General features: G+C 38.4%; 1 protein-coding gene across 8 annotated transcripts in view; it reads left to right on the forward strand.

The window, feature by feature from the left end:
• The first annotated feature begins 533 nt into the window (after positions 1-533).
• LOC135197931 (multifunctional protein CAD-like) overlaps positions 534-19,532 on the forward strand; it is a 271,724-nt gene continuing 252,725 nt past the window's right edge. For 4 of the 8 annotated variants that reach the window (XM_064225193.1, XM_064225192.1, XM_064225195.1 and 1 more), the window contains exon 1: positions 534-859. The gene's annotated coding sequence lies outside the window, so the exon portion shown is untranslated. The remainder of the gene's footprint in view (positions 860-19,532) is intronic. The other 4 variants (XM_064225196.1, XM_064225197.1, XM_064225198.1 and 1 more) reach the window with 1 other exon arrangement.

A 19,532-nucleotide genomic window follows, 5' to 3' on the forward strand; every position in this document is an offset into this window, starting at 1 on the left:
CTGTAGCCAGGTTAGCCTTCGCTGACGATGCTGCTCGTGTGGCTGCATACGGTCTGAACTTGAGGTTTTCCGATATCACGCTGAGGAAATTATTGCACGGTAGCTTTCAAAATTCTTCTCTTGCGTTATGGTGCATTTTGGAGAACGTGGTATTGTCATATTATTCAGATTTTCAGGTGTGTTCATTGGTACCCCTTGCGTGAAATAACGATCGAGTGGGATCGCTCCCTCATTCTCTCTCTCTCTCTCTCTCTCTCCTCTCTCCTCTCCCTGTTACAGCTGAGCAGGTTCGACGATAATGCTGTCAATTCTGTTGACGGACTTTCGCTTGTCATTGATATTTAACAATGAATTAGGGGTAAGAAGAACTGTGTATGAGAATTCACGAATATCTTTAAAAGAACAAGAAAAAGGGGCTGATGACAGAGAGGAGTCTGTAAAATGTTCTATCTGGTTTGCAGAAGTTCGGCGAGGAGGCCTTTTGAAGGAGGAGGTGGGCGGGGCTTGTAGGTTCCAACAGAGAACGGTGGAAAACAGCGCCAGTACTTCAGTGTCCACCGAAAGCTTTGTCGAAGCAACGCACCGCATCCATTTCCTAGCTCTGGCACACACCACCGCCCTCTGACCAACTGAATTTAAATTCGGTTGTCGAGAATCTCCGAAATTCTCGGAGGTCTTTTCACATCCGAAGACACCTCCATCGTTCGAGAAGACCAACGTCTGCCCTGCAAGCGCAAAGCACTACAGTGGCATTGCCAAGGCTACAATTTATTTGAAGGTTCACATGACTTTAAGAAGTCTGGTGCTTTCGAGCAAGTTTTACCAACGCCATAAAAGGAAATGAAGTGATCTGGAAAAGGTGAGTGATGACTAAAAACGTTGTTCAAACCTCATTATTTCTTTATTGTTTCGTTTTTTATTGGTATGAAATGTATGGATGCAGCACTTGTCGCGGTCATTGTATTAAAGTGCCATTTACTTGCTTATGGGAAAGACATTCTAGGAGGTTTTTATTTTGTTGCCATAACTTCTTCATTAATGATTGAAATATCGACAACTGCAGGTGAGATGGATAAACGAGTGTTAATGTCCAAAACGTGGGTGAAGTAATGCTGATTTTGTCAGCATGACAAGGCAGTGAAGGTCATGTTTACAGTTTAAAGTATTTATCTCTGCAAACGTGAAATAATTAAATAAAGAATCTTTTAGGTCTAGTAGGTCCGATGAATGTAACATGAATAAGATGAGCTAGAACAATAAACAAGCGGCTTCATGTAATTGAAAACTGATTAGCAATCCCCGTAGAGATTCTCTCTCTCTCTCTCTCTCTCTCTCTCTCTCTCTCTCTCTCTCTCTCTCTCTCTCTCTCTAACTGGATGCCAGCAGAAATTGTAAGCCATATAAAGGAAGATATTTGGATTTTTTCCAAATTGTTATAGCCCTAGTCAGTGTTCTCTCCACGTTAAGATATTTATTATAGGCCTACAACCCAATGCTCTGTCTGTTTTTGCCTTTATAACCTTCATATATATAGTCAAGCAATTTTTCTCTTCTATTTATATATATATATATATATATATATATATATATATGGGGTGTGTGTGGTATTTCAAAGAAATGGTTATTTTTTCGTTGTATGTAGACACTGTGACCTTACATAGAGTATTGTTCCTCTCTTCCCCGTCCCCCTCCCCCTCCCCACCTCGGTCCATTTTCTCCCGCACTTCTTGATACCGTTATATCAAAAGCAATTCCTCTGTCAATATTGTGTTGCATATTTCTGATAATTAATTCAGCAATCCCTTTCCGCAGTGTAGCTTTAATGTACGTACTCGTTTATGATGTGGACCGAACTTGGTTAGACGTTGAATTTAAGAGCCGTGTAGCCTTGTGACCTTGAATCTGGGTTCAGAATTCAATATTTTGAAGTTTCATATTCCAAGTTTAACGGTTGCCATTTGCTTAAGATCTTTGGTGGCCGATGAGTTCCAACTAGATTTTGTATTTTTATAGATAGCTAGAATTAGGTTGGCAGAAGTGCATAAAACCTGCGCACATAGGCCTATTTCCTGGGGCCATGGCTTACTTGAAAGCAGATCAGAGATGTTTCAAGAGGCTGGTTATCCCAACATAACCTATCCTAGATAGGTTATGTTGGGCAACGATTATTATTATTATTATTATTATTATTATTATTTTTTTTTTTTTTTTTTTTTTTTTTTTTTTTGCTCTATCACAGTCCTCCAATTCGACTGGGTGGTATTTATAGTGTGGGGTTCCAGGTTGCATCCTGCCTCCTTAGGATCCACTCACTTTTCTTACTATGTGTGCCGTTTCTAGGATCACACTCTTCTGCATGAGGCCCGGAGCTACTTCAGCCTCTAGTTTTTCCAGATTCCTTTTCAGGGATCTTGGGATCGTGCCTAGTGCTCCTATGATTATGGGTACGATTTCCACTGGCATATCCCATATCCTTCTTATTTCTATTTTCAGATCTTGATACTTATCCATTTTTTCCCTCTCTTTCTCTTCAACTCTGGTGTCCCATGGTATTGCGACATCAATGAGTGATACTTTCTTCTTGACTTTGTCAATCAACGTCACGTCTGGTCTGTTTGCACGTATCACCCTATCCGTTCTGATACCATAGTCCCAGAGGATCTTTGCATGATCGTTTTCTATCACTCCCTCAGGTTGGTGCTCGTACCACTTATTACTGCAAGGTAGCTGATGTTTCTTGCACAGGCTCCAGTGGAGGGCTTTTGCCACTGAATCATGCCTCTTTTTGTACTGGTTCTGTGCAAGTGCGGGCATTCACTTGCTATGTGGTTTATGGTTTCATTTTTCGTATTGCACTTCCTACATATGGGAGAGATGTTATTTCCGTCTATCATACTTTGAACATATCTGGTTCTTAGGGCCTGATCTTGTGCCGCCTGTTATCATTCCTTCAGTTTCCTTCTTTAGCTCTCCCCTCTGTAGCCATTGCCAATTGTCATCGCTGGCTAGTTCTTTAGTCTGTCTCATGTATTGTCCGTGCATTGGTTTGTTGTGCCAGTCCTCTGTTCTTTCTGTCTTTCTCCTGTCTCTGTATATTTCTGGGTCTTCGTCTACTTTTATTAGTCCTTCTTCCCATGCACTCTTTAGCCACTCGTCTTCACTGGTTTTCAGATATTGCCCCAGTGCTCTGTTTTCGATGTTGACGCAGTCCTCTATACTTAGTAGTCCTCTCCCTCCTTCCTTTCGTGTTATGTATAGTCTGTCCGTATTTGCTCTTGGGTGTAGTGCTTTGTGTATTGTCATTTGTTTCCTGGTTTTCTGATCTATGCTGCGGAGTTCTGCCTTCGTCCATTCCACTATTCCTGCACTGTATCTGATTACTGCTGGCATGCCCATGTGTTTTATGGCTTTTATCATATTTTCCGGCGTTGAGTTTTGACTTGAGTATCGCCTTGAGTCTCTGCATATATTCTTTCCTGATCGTGTCCTTCATCTCTTGGTGTTTTATATCTCCTCCTTCCATTATTCCCAGGTATTTGTATCCTGTCTCATCTATGTGTTTGATGTTGCTCCCATCTGTAGCTTTATCCCTTCAGTTCTCGTTACTTTGCCTTTTGTATGTTGACTAAGGCGCATTTTTCTATTCCAAACTCCATCCTGATGTCTCCAGATACAATCCTTACAGTCTGGATTAGGGTATCTATTTCCTTGATGCTCTTACCATACAGCTTGATGTCGTCCATGAACATCAGATGGTTGATTTTGTTGCCTCTTTTCTTGAGTTGGTACCCGGCATCCATCTTCTGTAGTACTTTTGTCATGGGAATCATGGCTACTACGAAGAGTAGTGGGGACAGTGAGTCGCCCTGGAAGATCCCTCTCCTGATATTAACCTCTGCTAGTCTTTTTCCAGAGCTTGTAAGTATTGTATTCCAGTTGCGCATTGTATTTTTGAGGAAGCTGATGGTATTTTCCTCTGCCCCATATATTTTCAGGCATTCTATTAGCCATGTGTGTGGTATCATGTCGAAGGCTTTCTTATAGTCTATCCATGCCATGCTTAGGTTGGTTTTCCTTCTCCTACTGTTCTTCATTACCATTTTGTCTATCAGGAGCTGGTCTTTTGTGCCCCTACACTTCCTTCTGCAGCCTTTCTGTTGGTGGGGGATGGTGTTTGTCTCCTCTAGGTAGTTGTATAGCCTTTCACTGATGATACCTGTTAGTAACTTCCACATTATTGGTAGGCAGGTGATAGGCCTGTAGTTACTGGCTATATTTCCCTTACTCTTGTCTTTTTGTACTAAGGATGTTCTTCCTGTGGTCATCCATTTGGGTGCTTGGTGATTTGAGATACAATGCTGGAGTTGTTCTGCTATTCGTGGGTGTAGGGCCTTGAAGTTTTTCAGCCAGTATCCATGGACTCATCGGGACCTGGGGCTTTCCAGTTGGCATTTTCTTTAGTTGGTGTCTGACTGTGTCTGTCGTGGATGTCTGTGAATCTTTGTTTTATTCTCCCTGTTTCTTCTTCCTTGACTTCCTGGAGCCATGTTGCATGTTTGTTGTGTGATACCGGATTGCTCCATATGTTTTCCCAGAGTCTCTTACTTGATTCGGCTTCAGGAATTTCTGGGTGGTTGTCTTCCCCTCTTAGTTGGCTGTATAGTCTTTTCTGGTTGGTTCCGAATAGTTTGTTCTGTTGGTATCCCTTATTCCTGTTCATGTACCGTTGGATCTTGTGTGCTTTGGCCTTAAGCCTCTGTTTTACATCTTCTATTGTGTTGTTTAGTCCCCTCTCTTGTACTTTGTATTTCTCGTTGAGTTCCTCCCTTGTTTTCTTGCTTCTTAGCCTTTTTTCTGCCATCTCTTTCAGTTTACTCAAGTCAGATCTCATCACCATGATTTGCTTTTCCAGGCGCCTTTTCCAAGGAGGTTGCTGTTTTGGTTTCTGTTGGGTTGGTTGTGACGGTGGTGTTGGTGTTCGAATCCCCATTATTATTATTATTATTATTATTATTATTATTATTATTATTATTATTATTATTATTATTATTATTATTATTAATTATTCAGCAATGCCAGTAGCCTTTGAACATTTTGGTTCTCTGTAACAAATTTTATGCACAAGTGGACGTTTTATATATATATACTTATATATATATATATATATATATATACATATATATATATATATATATATATATATATATATATATATATATATATATATATATATATATATATATATATTATACACACACACACACACACACACACACACACATATATATATATATATATATATATATATATATATATATATATATATTTATAAATTCCCCGTTCGGCTTTTTTTTCCTACTCTGTAATCTCAAGGTGTTAACCTTCTGGGATGAGAATGCTGACCCCATGACCACCATTACCAGTTATACATAATGTATTTCTGTGGTCAAATCTTGGCACATTAGGATTCAAAGGAACAGACTTAAAGCCGCCTATCTCGGTCGGAAATTTAATTACAGACCACTCGCTAAAGAGACTCGTGTCCTAGTCACTTCAGCATAACCCGAACTGTATATATATATATATATATATATATATATATATATATATATATATATATATATAAAATAAATGCATATGATTAGGGACAATACGGAGATAGAGGAGTGTGGAGAGTATATAAGCAGGATAATCTACTTTCTGGTTCGATGTAAAAATATGTTTGAACGTGAGTGTGTCAGGTCTAACTGGTGGTTAAATATTTGTGTGGTCGTTGTGACGAGAGAAACGAGGAACAAGAACAAGTGACGCATTTGCTGTTTTGTTACTGAAAAGGGGTCGTGGATAGAAGGTGAGTGGCTGATGTCCGCGGACGGTATAAAGCGCTATTAGGTGATAATGAAGAGAAGCATCAGATGCTGGTGGATGTCTTCGGAAGTCATTTTCGCGTACTCAGGGAGTAAACCTACAAACTTCTTTGTTGTTGTTCTTGTTGGAGGGGGAGGGGTAGGAAAGGACTATGGAAAAGCCTAAAGAGGTCTGAAAAAGGTGTTTGGCGTTGAGTTAACATTACTGGAATTTTAGGATAGGATATTTATATATGATTTGTTTATTAGAATGAAAATATGAAAAATGAATAATGTACAAGTTCAACAGTACAAAACAATTATTTCTAAGAAAATATAGCGTATTTATTTTAATTTTTGTCGCTGAAACATCGCTCTATTTCACCGTAGATTTTAACATGCGCCCCAAGTAAGCTGGAGGTATGATCACGCTTAGTTTATTTGGTTGGGAAAACTGAAGACCGCGGTTGCCACAGTATAGCCAAAGATTTTACAGAAGGGGTTGAGGTGGACGTTGTACTTGTTATTGTACTAAATTTATGTACAGATTATGTAGAACAACAAGTGTAGAAAGGGAGGTTAAAGTTGTAATATACGAAGAAGAATATTTGCTTATCAGAAGTGAGGAGTGGCTGCTGATTGCAAATAGACGTGATGCGTTGTCTTCACTGCCTGTGTGGTAAAGCAGTTTCACTGGATTAACAGATGTGTTAAGGTGGAGATGTGTTAAGTCGAAAGAATGGGTGAAGATAGGCTGGTCAGAATGGGTGGTAGTCTTAGGAAGGAGGAGGCGAGGAAGACCTTGAAAGCGTTGGGTTGATAGAGTAACTTTGTTAAAGTGGTATTGATATCCAAACGCGCAGGAGTGCACTAAAGATAAGAGACGTTTGGTGCACTGTAGTTTTCTGACTCATTTTAGTCAGCAGTTGGAGATTGATTTGAAGATTTTACTGTCATGCTGTGCTTTGAGGCAACAACAAACGTTGGGGGAAGTTACGTTTTGATTATTGAAAAGACATTTTTCATTTGCATAATTATATTCTTGTAGTAAAATTAGAAGGATGTTTGTTTTATTATTATTATTATTATTATTATTATTATTATTATTATTATTATTATTATTAGAGTAAACATTGTAAGGCACCTTACCCTTCATACTGAATAGGTAAATAGGCTGTTGACGTCATTCTCCCTCTCCCAGACATTAAGGTCTGATGTTTTCAGTCTTGGAGGAGGTCGAGTCGCAATTGTTTACTTGGCTCCGAGGCTTTGTAATGTGTCGTCAAATAAAGTGCATTAAAAATAAATACTTTTGGCAAAGAAAGCTTGTTCTTTTTATCCGATGTTGCTTAGATTATGCATTGAGCTTTTCATGTACATGTATTAGCATACATACACTTATTTGTATTTGTATATGAATGATTAATCATATAATTATGTAGGTTTGATTAATATATACTTGCGTAAATATAAGTTTTTACAATCCAACTTCGATAGACTATTGAGGAGGGTACACTGCCGGATAAAATCAGGAGCTGGCTGAAGAATGAGACATGAAAAGGCATCTCTCAGATTAGACAGGTAACCCGAGCTATTTGCTGACAACTATGCAATGTTTCTCGGGAACTAAGCCATTAATGAAACGACACGGAGCGCAGGAAACACAAAGAAGAGATGTCAGAATAGCAAGTAGTTGAATAATAGTCTCCCCGACGCAGGACCTCCTGAACTAAGCCATTTCGAGGAAAGCGTTCCAGGATAACATTTGCAAGTCTAATTTCTCCCGTCCACGTAACGCCCATTTAGAGCTCTGGAAAACAAGTCGACAAAAGTTTTAATTATCCGGTGGAGCAGAGGTTTTATTGGTTCATTTGCCGACGTGTTTGGGGTGGCTCGTCCTCTAGTTGGCTGGTAATGCTGCAGAAACTGGGGGAAAGGAAGGAAAAGATTATACCATTGCTTTCAAAATCAATATCAAATGCCACTGCAGTAGCAGCAGCAGCAAGGTTGAAATGAAACCAAGGCCGAAAATGGAGAAACTTTTACAAAATATCCCATAGGGGGTTAGTGTCGTCAGTGCACCTCATGCGGTGCACTGCAGGCATTACTTGAGGTTCTTTGAAGCGTTCCTTCGTCTCCTAGCTGCAACCCCTTTCATTCCTTTGACTGTGCCTCTGTTCATATTCTCTTTCTTCCATCTTACTTTTCACCCTCTCTTAACAATTGATTTATAATGCAACTGCGAGGTTTTAATCTTGTCACATCTGTAAAACCTTTTTCCTGCAAATTTCTATTTCTGCGCTGAATGACTTCGTAGGTCCCTGCGCTTGGGTCCGGGCCCCAATTCCATACTCTATTCTATTCTCTTTACAAAATAATCCGTGTAGGACTGGGTCCATTTCGGCAACATCAGGGCTAATGTAATGGATACCTGAGTTGCACCTTCAGGGCGAAAGCAGTCCGCTGCGGGAATTCGAAATAGCGAAGGAATGTTGGCCTTGGAATATATATAAGCTTCCTGACAGTGTCTGCTGCCGTGTTTGTAACCAGTTATTGCCTTCCAGACCTATTATATTTTTGCTCTCGCATTTTTACTTCGACACGGCTTCGTTTGTGATCATATATTTGAAATTGCGAAATTCTCTGGCTTCCTCTTTATTCCCAGAATGTTTGAATGTGCCTTTTTGAAACTTACAGCGAATAAAACTTGAATATAGTACAACTATGTCCATCTCTGTTTCCTCAGGATAAAGGAGGGAACGCGAAAAGTATTCGGAATACATATTTACTTTATTTCGTAGTTCCTGTTTCATTTTGAGATATGGTAGATGCTTACTACTGGCAACCTTTTCAGATGTCGTGTTTATCTTTACCGTGATTCTTTTTTTTTTTATTAAAACTTTTATTTCTATAACTTACTTGAGTAGTTTATCATTGAAGACTAAGATATGTTATGCATATTATTCAACCTGTAAGCTTATGTCTTATTGGGCTACATGGTCCCTGAAGACCCTAAGTATATAATGTACCTTAGTATTGTTTAGACACTTGTATGGAATGCTTGGACTCACTGATGCGTATAAAAGAAAGTTTTAATCTTAATGGAAGCATAATACAGATATAGGTATAAGGGATAATCATAAACATGAATATGAATATATTATGGCGTTTAAGGGATGTTTAAATGCTTAGACATTTTCATGTCAAGAATATAAATTTTCCTTATAAGACTATATATATATATATATATATATATATATATATATATATATATATATATATATATATATATATGTGTGTGGTGTGTGTGTGTGTGTGTGTGTGTGTGTGTGTGTGTGTGCGTGCTCGTCTTTATGACGATCGTGCCTGCCTGATAAGTTAAAAAATAATTTTGTTTTTCAAAGTATGATTAATTAACCAGATGAAAAGTGGAGAGAAAATTCCTTAGACATAGTACACGCATCTTTCTGGATAATAATAATTATAATAGTAATAATATAATAGTAATAATAGCTCGGCTTTATGACTAAATCACATATTCCATTCCAATAATAATAATAATAATAATGATAATAATAATAATAATAGTAATCATATTTTTTTTTGCTCTATCATAGTCCTCCAATTCGACTGAGTGGTATTTATAGTGCGGGGTTCCGGGTTGCATCCTGCCTCCTTTTTAGTATGTGCGCCGTTTCTAGGATCACACTCTTCTGCATGAGTCCTGGAGCTACTTCAGCCTCTAGTTTTTCTAGATTCCTTTTCAGGGATCTTGGGATCGTGTGTAGTGTTCCTATGATTATGGGTACAATTTCCACTGGCATATCCCATATCCTTCTTATTTCTATTTTCAGGTCTTGATACTTATCCAATTTTCCCTCTCTTTCTCTTCAACCCTGGTGTCCCATGGTATTGCGACATGAATGGGTGATACTTTCTTCTTTATTTTGTCAATCAACGTCACGTCTGGTCTATTTGCATGGATCACCCTATCTGTTTTGATACCATAGTCTCAGAGGATCTTTGCCTGATCGTTTTCTATCACTCCTTCAGTCCTTGTTACTTTGCCCTTTTGTATGTTGACTAAGGCACATTTTTCTATTCCAAACTCCATCCTGATGTCCCCAGATACAATCCTTACAGTCTGGATTAAGGTATCTATTTCCTTGATGCTCTTACCATACTGCTTGATGTCGTCCATGAACATCAGATGGTTAATTCTGTTGCCTCTTTTCTTGAATTGGTACCCAGCATCCATCTTCTGCAGTACTCTGCTAGTCTTATTCCAGAACTTGTAAGTATTGTATTCCCGTTGCGCATTGTAAGCTGATGGTGTTTTCCTCTGCCCCATATATTTTCAGGCTTTCTATTAGCCATGTGTGTGGTATCATGTCGAAGGTTTTATTATAGTCAATCCTTATTATTATTATATTATTATTATTATTATTATTATTATTATTATTGTTGTTGTTGTTGTTGTTGTTGTTAATATTCCAAAGTGTTACTTAAACACTTTGAATAAGTTTGATCATGAGAAGTACGCAAGTCAGTTATTCGTGAATTAATTCTTATTGCAAAAATGAAAGTTCGGGAATTGAGGGGAGTTTTCGCAGAAGGCATAAATTCTTCATCGCCAGGGGAATTCAGGGTATAGGAAAAACGGGTTCGTTCTATTCGGCAGTAGGAAGTTGCTGGGTATTGAAAAAAAATACACACATATATATATATATATTATATATATATATATATATATATATATATATATATATGTATACACACACACACACACACACACACACACATATATATATATATATATATATACACATATATATATACGTATACACACACACACACACACACACACACACACATATATATATATATATATTATATATATATATATATATATATATATATATATATATATATAGTTACAAGCTCCGTGATCCCTATGCACTGAAGGCATTTCTTAAGGTTCTATGCAGCGTCCTTTCGGTCCCTAGGTGCAACCCTCTTCATTCCTTTTACCACACCTTCGTTCATATTCTCTTTCTTCCCTCTTACTTTCCACCCTCTCCTAACTATTGATTCACAGTGCAACTGTGAGGGTTTCTTCCTGTTATGCCTTTCAGACTTCCTTAATTCTCAATTTCCCTCTCAGCGCTGAATGTCCTCATAGGTCCCAGCGTTGGTCTCTGGCCTAAATCTCATATTCCAGTTCCAGCAAGCGTGACATTTTTTATATTAAAAAATTAAGTTTAATTGTCTTTTAGTATCAAATATACACACTCTTGGAATAACCTGTAGAAGGGGAATTTATAAGCGAACGACATCAACGGCGACTCGAACCATAGAGGTTAGAAAACTACGACTTCTCAGTGACCCTACCCATTCGGCTGTCAAAAGCGGCACTATAAATTGATACCAACTTTATCTTACATATGCCTATGGAATTCAGGTCTTTGTACTTTGGAATCGATATCAGCCCACCACCATGATAGCCGATTCCCTCGGCAGCCAACGCAGAAGAGTTCATTTCTGGTGATAGAAATTCATTTCTCGATATAACGTGGTTCGGATCCCACAATAAGCTGTAGATCCCATTGCTAGGTGACCAATTGGTTCCTATCCGCGTAAAAATATCTAATTCTTTGGGCCAGCCCTAAGAAAGCTGTTAATCAGCTCAGTGCTCTGGTAAAACTAAGATATACTTAACTTTTTGGTAATTGTAAAACACACAGCTGTCTATGAATTTTGTCACGCCGTGATATTTTTTAATTTTTTTATAGTCATTAACATTAAGCTACAAGTGTCTCCTGACAGGCGAATGGTTAGCGCAGTTGTCACTCCCCCATCATTTTTCGATTCGAGTCCCCCGAGTGATTTTGATGTATGAGGTGAGAGTTTGTAAAACAATTTTTTTTTTTTTTTAGTTTTAGTATATATTTATTGTCTTTAACAAATTCATACATGATTTACAATACTCTTAAGAAATACATCTATCTAAGCATTCCTTGTACTATAATAGATTCACATCAACTGTGCATCTGAGGTCTAGGCCCGTCCCTTACGACGCTCCTGATTGGCTGTTGATAAGCCAATCCCAGGGCTGGAAACTCAGTTTCTCGAGAGAGTTCACATAGGCAGGATGTATGTTCCACCTCTCCTGAGGGATACTTTTGAAAGATACATTCCTCAGGTGAGGTGGAACATACATCCTGCCTATGTGAATTCTCTCGGGAGACTGAGAGTTTCCAGCCTTGTGATTGGCTTATCAACAGCCAATCAGGAGCGTCGTAAGGGACTGGCCTAGCCATCAGATACACGGTTGATGTGAATCTACTATAGCACTCTTTCAGTCGATGTTCCCTCGAGCTTACTGAGTTTCTCCCACTGTCAGGCAACCTTGGAACACCAGCTAGGGTACCTTCTCTCACACTTAAAGAAACTTTTCAATCAAGCTTTGAAAATTTGTTACTTCTCTCCTATCCTGTTCCTTACCTCTTAAACCTCTCATCATCCTTTTTTGTTCTTTCTTCGGGCCTGGACAAGACCTGGGTTTTCAGCTGCTCCGTCTTCTTGGCCTCTGCATCAGAGGGAGAGAAGTTGCCATCGACAAAACCTCTGCCAGCACTCTCGGCCGAACTTTGAACGTACATCTGTTGGTCTCCAAACTTCCCGCGTCGCTTCTTCCATAACTCGGTTAAAACAACGCCGGAGACATAACGTGCCCTTGACTCTGACCAACTCATAAATCAGGGCAGTTATGTTCTTATCTTCAGGCTCTCACGCGGCCTTCACTCTCCTCCCGAAGTTTGTTCGGCGACGATGGCGTTGGTTGCTGACTCCAGAATATTCATATCAATCTTGGTGTCGTTCATATATATATATATATATATATATATATATATATATATATATATATATATATATATATATATATATAATGTATGTATGTATGTATATTCAATTGTATTCCACATAGGAAAATGAAAATGGTTTATCTCAGAAAATGCCCAACAGTTTCGTCCTCCAATGGGCCTCTTCTTTCCTTAATAAACGCATTTGGAGGATGAAACTGTTGGGCATTTTCTGAGATAAACCACTTTCATTTTCCTATGTGGAATACAATTGAATTACCACATCTTCGTGACTAAAAAGATCACCAGTATATATATATATATATATATATATATATATATATATATATATATATATATATATACATATCTAAACCGAGTCTGTTTGAATATATCGTAAACTTATACAGATATCCATATCCCCATATATTTAAGCAATCATTTGTGTTGCTAGGTATACGCATACACCACCCACACCTACATGTAAAATACACACGCACACGCATGTAGAAATTTCATATATTTTCTGTTGCGTGTACAATATATGACAGCAGAAGACGGCACTTGCATGGTGACAGGCTTTCAAGTTCACTCTCGGTTCCTCAATAGACCGACTATTGTCAGATATCGGAGTCTCTGCGTGACTGGAGCCGATTTTCTTTAATACTTTATTCCCGCTGCCGTCCAGAACGTCACCTGTTGGGTCTGTGATCATGCAACTGCACTGTCATGCGTCGGTTTTGTGTGCGCGTGTGTGTGTTACTTTGTATCGTGCTTTATCTTTTCAAGGTTTTTTTGCTTTGTGTTTATGTATAACTTCATGGTTCTCTTTACTCTTTTATTTAATGTTATCAGCCTTGTATTTTATTTGACCATTTTATTAAAGTGTTTATGGTTTTAAAGTTTTTATATTGTGTATCTTTTTTTTTCATTACTTTAATGTTTGTCTTTTTTATTCCATAATTGTTTCATAGCTAGGTCCATTCTTATTCTTGTTCCCGCAGAGGGGTTGTATGGTCAATGCAGCTTACGTGGTGCAGTGTAGGCATAACTTGGTTGTGTTTTCATCGTCCACCTTTTAGCCTTTTACTTTCTCTCTGTCCCCTGTTTCTTTCTATATTCTTGCTGTCCAGACCATCTAACTTACTTCTTAGCTCAACTGGGGAAGTTTTTTCTTAGTTCTACCTCATAGACCCTTACCCTCAGGGAGGTAGTACAGTCAGCGTACCTCATGCAGTGCACTGTGGGCATTACTTGAGGTTCTTTGCAGCGTGCCTTCGGCTCCTAGCTGCAACCCTTTTCATTCCTTTTACTGTGGCTCCGTTCATGTTCACTTTCTCCCATCTTACTCTCCCCCTTATCTTAACAATTGATTTGTAGCGCAACTGCGAGGTTTTCCTCCTCTTATACCTTTCAAATCTTCTTCCTTGTCAATTTCCGTTTCAGCGCTGAATAACCTTATAGGTTCCAGCGCTGGGCTTTTGGCCTAAATTCAATATTCAATTCTTATACGTCATCTACTTTGTTTTCTAAATCTCTCTTCTCTTACTGTCCAACCACTGCAAGTGCCTTTTTTCGCCGTTAAGTGCTAAATGGCCGAAACTGCCCCAGTGCTTGGCTTGCCGGCATATATTTCACAAAGCGCCCGTGATCGGTATGGTCTTGGCCTGCCACCTCGATGGCCGCGAGTTCGATTCTCGGGCATTACACCGAGGGGATAGAGATTTGTATTTCTCGACGTGGTTTGGAAGTCACGTAAAGCCGTTGGTCCCGTTATCTAATGGTCACAAGCTTATTTTGAAATTCCGTTGGTTTTGTCTTAAGTGTGTTTTAGTTTGTTTTAGCCCTCTTTTTTTTCTGTTTTACGTGTCATTTCTCTTTGTCTTTATCCCTTAGTAGTTTTGTCTTTTACGTCTTTCGTTTCTGTCGTCATGTCGCTTTTTTCATCTTTCCATGATACTGCGCTTTCATGGTCATGTCATCCTGCTCCTTGTTATTACTCATGTCAGTTATTAGCAGTTGCATAACCATCATAGCCTTTCGGCTGAGTGTATGTGTTTGCTTGTGTTTCTGAGTGTGAATGTATGTGTTTGCGTGTGTTTGTGAGTGTAAAAGTATGCGTTCGTATGTGTATACGTCTGAAAATACTCACTGCACACACACACACACACACACACACATATATATATATATATATATAATAATTTATAATAATTTATATATATAATGTATAATTTATAATATATGATATATATTTATAATATTATATATCTATATATATAATTATATATAAGAGAGAGAGAGAGAGAGAGAGAGTATATATATAATGTGCACGAGAGACCGAGTATATTTGCTTGTGTGTATGCATGCATGCGCTCTTAGATATATTTGCTTAATGTCAATAAAATATATTTTACATTTTCTTTTATCTGAGAAGTCCGACAAGGTGGGTGTCAATCAATACTCTTATCAAGCCTAGACTTGGAGGAAGAGTAAAACTAAAAAGGCGTTGAGTTTATCTGGGTCGTCTCAGACCTTTACACTTGTATGATGGCTAGAATGCAACTGTTGTCGTTAAATTAAGTCAGGGGTTTATTTTTGGATATATATATATATATATATATATATATATATATATATATATATATATATATATATATATATCTTTTGGAATCATCTGGAAGTTAGGGAAGCGAATGTTTGGATAAATGTTAAAGGCATCAGTGCACCTCATGCGGTGCACTGTAGGCACTGCTTGAGGTTCTTTGCAGCGTGCCTTCGGGCCCCCCCCCCTTTGATTCCATTTACTCTACCCCTTTCATGTTGTCTTTCTTCCATCTTAATTTCCACCTCCCCTAACAATTGATTCGTAGTGCAACTGCGAGGTTTTCCTCCTGTTACACCTTTCAAACTTTTACATGTCAATTTCCTTTTCAGCACTGAATGACCTCATAGTTTCCAGTGCTTGGCTTTTGACCCATATTCTACATTCGATACAGTTCAATCCGAATAGAACTGTTACTGTTTTGTTTGAAAGATTTGTGGGGACAATAAGCTTTTTTTTCTGTTAGCCTGAAACAGTTGGACTCTGTTTATAACAATCTGATGTTCATTAATGGTTATACCTAGGATTCGGTTAACTTTCATATACAAAGCAAATATATATATATATATATATATATATATATATATATATATATATATATATATATATATATATATAATGTGTGTGTGGTTGTGTGTTTGTGTATGTGTTTATGTATGCATATAGATATATTTGTATGCACATATCTATATATAAGTATAAATATACATATGTATTCACACACGCACACACACTTTCGTCATGTATATTAAGGTAATCACTATTTTGCCTTCAGTAAAGGGTCCGAACAGGACCGAAAGTACTCGGCTATCTCGCTTTCTCATTTTTTCCTTCGTGGCGAAAAACCTTTATTTATATATATATATATATATATATATATATATATATATATATATATATATATATATATATATATATACATAAATTGTTATAGACTGAGTTCAGTTATTATAAGCTAAGGGGATAAAAAAGACTTAATGGCCACACAAATCTTCGGGAAAAAAACCGTAATCCTTTTATTCTGGGTCGTATCGCTTTTCACATTTACACGAACATTCGCTTCCTTGACTCCCAGATGATTCCATTTCCGGAAAGGGAAAATGGAACGAAAGAAAGTTCTGAACAAATAGTGGAAAGGAAAGAGAAAATGGAACGTTCCAGAAGTTAGAGAGAGAGAGAAAGAGAGAGAGAGAGAGCATTCGTGCATATGTAGTCAAGGTTTTGCCGTGAAATTCGCTCAAATGCTTTCCTTATTCTTTCTTGTAGTAGCTGACCTTATGGGAAGTAGATTTATTTATGGGTTTGCAACACCTCTTACCAACCCCCGCCTCTGGCCACCATCCCCCCTCCCCCCAGTTGAAATTCCTTTTGCAGCTAAACTTTAAGCCTTTGGTGGTCAAACGCAGATATTCTCGCCTTAGCGATCATGTCCTACGACGATCGAAAGCGACTTTTAACCACAACGAATAGAAATCGCACCACTTAGATATAATTACATGACAAGGATATTGGAAATTAAAACTTGACAATCAAAATTAACCTAGTGTTGAATATAAGATTGAGAGGAAATTTGCATGATAGTATTTGATACATTTACATAAAGTGAGATTTGAAAATTAATTGAAAATTGAGCGCTATCATTTCAAATAAAGGTTTCTAATATTATTTTCCTTCATTCACATGGATATATAGACATACATTCGACAATGGTATATTTTATTAATTACAGAATTGGTACATTAGTTTTGTGTCATTTTCTTTGGCCCCCCCTAAAATATCTTGTCCCCCACTTAGGCACTCCCCACTGATGGAATGCCAGCTACGCCACTGCCCAAAACACTACTAATCATTACAAATACTGCTAATAGTTATATTTAGAATTGTAAGTATAAGGTTGAAACAATAGTATGCATGTTGCAGATTATTATTATCGTTATCGCTAGTAGTGACGGAAAAGGCAGATAAAGCAACCAGCCTTATAAAAGACGAAGAACCAAACATACTGGCAAGGCAATTAGGGATGATTGCAAAAAAAAAAATGCAGTTTTTCGTTAACTGAAGATTAAATTTCATTCGCATTTGAACGGATATATTATTCAATTAACCTAATTACCTTTAGGCAATTAGACCTTGGAAGAGAGAGAGAGAGAGAGAGAGAGAGAGAGAGAGAGAGAGAGAGAGAGAGAGAGAGAGAGAGAGAGGCTGACTAACACCGAGGTAAGCTATACTCTTGCGAAGTCAGTGCTGATACAAGGATCCTTAGACTTATCCTTAGACTTTTATCTTGGTTAGACTCTGATTCATCAATCCATCAGTCATCGGTTGTTATGAGTTCAGTGAATTCTTCAGTGTTTTTACTTAGCTTGGCATAAAGGAGACAATGGGTATGGGACTTTAGCCAGTCACTTACATGAGGGAGGCTTATGAAGATCGCCAATCGGGTTAAAAGAGGAGCGTGAAGGGAAATGAGTAATGTTATCATTAAACATTGCAACTGAATGCTGTACAAATGTTGCACTTAAAAAGAATGAAAAGGTGAGGTCGCGATCGTCAAAAGATTTTATTAAAAGATACTGCTTGGGATTAAGTTTATAATAAGGATTCCGGTCTATCCATTAAAGCTAAAACCTATTCATGCCTTGTACTGTAGCAGATCATGCAAGTAGCATGATGCGTTATAAATATTGCAACCAAAAGCGTATTTTACGACACTGCATGCAGCATTTACATCCTAGAAGAATTTCAACACATCTCAGGATTAGGACATTTTACGACACGTCGTCTTGCCGTCTTGGTAGGCTAGACCTTCTTATAAGCCTTGTGCTGAGACGGCTTCCAATCCCGTAATTTAGAGGAAATGTTATGTATTATCCTGTCTGGTGCCATTACCAGTGAGACTCCTCAAAGCCTTCTCTCAGAGAAATTAAACGATGTTTACGATTATTGCCTTCTGGAATTGGGTTTCCCACCATGAGTCAGTGCCCGTTTTTCTTCTTCTTCTTTTCCTGTGAAGTCTGACAGGGGGAGGGGGAGGGGGTGGGTGGCAAATTACAGGCTAATGTCAATAAAAAGGACGAGATTAACCCGGAGACCAAACATCGCTTATTATGCTCTGCTTCTTTTAAGAGAGTTGTATAGAAATGGGAAGATGTGGTTACGAACTTACGAAGTATCGGGGTAGTGCTGTCAATGCACCTCCTGCTGTGCACTGTTAGCATTACTTGAGGTTCTTTGCAGCGTCCCTTCGGCCCCTAGCTGCAACCTCTTTCATTCCTTTTGCTTTATTTCTGCTCATGTTCTCTCTCCCCCATCTTATTTTCCTGCCATTCATAACAATTGACTCGTATAGCAACGGCGAGGTTTTCCGTATGTTACACCTCTCAAGACTGCCAATTTCCGTTTCAGCGTTAAATGACCTCATAGGTCTCAGCGCTCGGGCTCTGGCCTACATTCTATATTCTACTCTGTTCTAAATTCCGTGGCTGCAGTTGTGTTGGAAACAACGGCATATCTGTGTAGTGTCATTTCGTATTGTCTTATCCGATCGTATGGCTCAGAGCCCTCGAGTTATTTGACGCCTTCGGAAAGGATGTCGAGCACCCAGATCTCGCCTTATGCCGGACGGAACCAATGGTTAGGAAGGATAAGAGGTTATTCTGTCATCAGTCTCTTAAGATTCAGAAGACGGCAACAGGCTAGAGTGCTCTTAATTGCTCTGCAAATCATTCTAATTTCATAGGCCGTATATGTGTTGGGAAATGATATAGAATGAAATGACTCTACGGATTTCGCGTACACAGTTTCACTTACGAAGCCATATAATATCGCCAAGAGCTTTGCAACTCGCACTTTCATTTTTCCTGTTCATTTGCTGTGATTCTGTTATCTTTCTGCTACCGACCCTATATTCCACAGATGTATTCATACGTATATTAGTGTTGTATATTTATACTGACAGTGTGTATATGTGTGTTTCATGGATGAACTGGTGTCCGTATTTTGTAAACGATACCTTGTATTATTTTTAGCGAATGAACCCACAGTTTTGAAACGATTTCTCCTCATCTTGCTTTTTTTCACCTGGTCGTCATTTTCCTTTCACAGACGCCAGCCATTGCGAGAGTTCATCAATACTGCGGCTTGTAGGTAATCAATGAAAGGATTTTTAGAGGCATCGCCCTCTGTCCCCTGGCACCCTTAAGATACACAGAGCCCTCG

Source organism: Macrobrachium nipponense, chromosome 21, assembly GCF_015104395.2.
Source record: "Macrobrachium nipponense isolate FS-2020 chromosome 21, ASM1510439v2, whole genome shotgun sequence".
NCBI lineage: Eukaryota > Metazoa > Arthropoda > Malacostraca > Decapoda > Palaemonidae > Macrobrachium > Macrobrachium nipponense.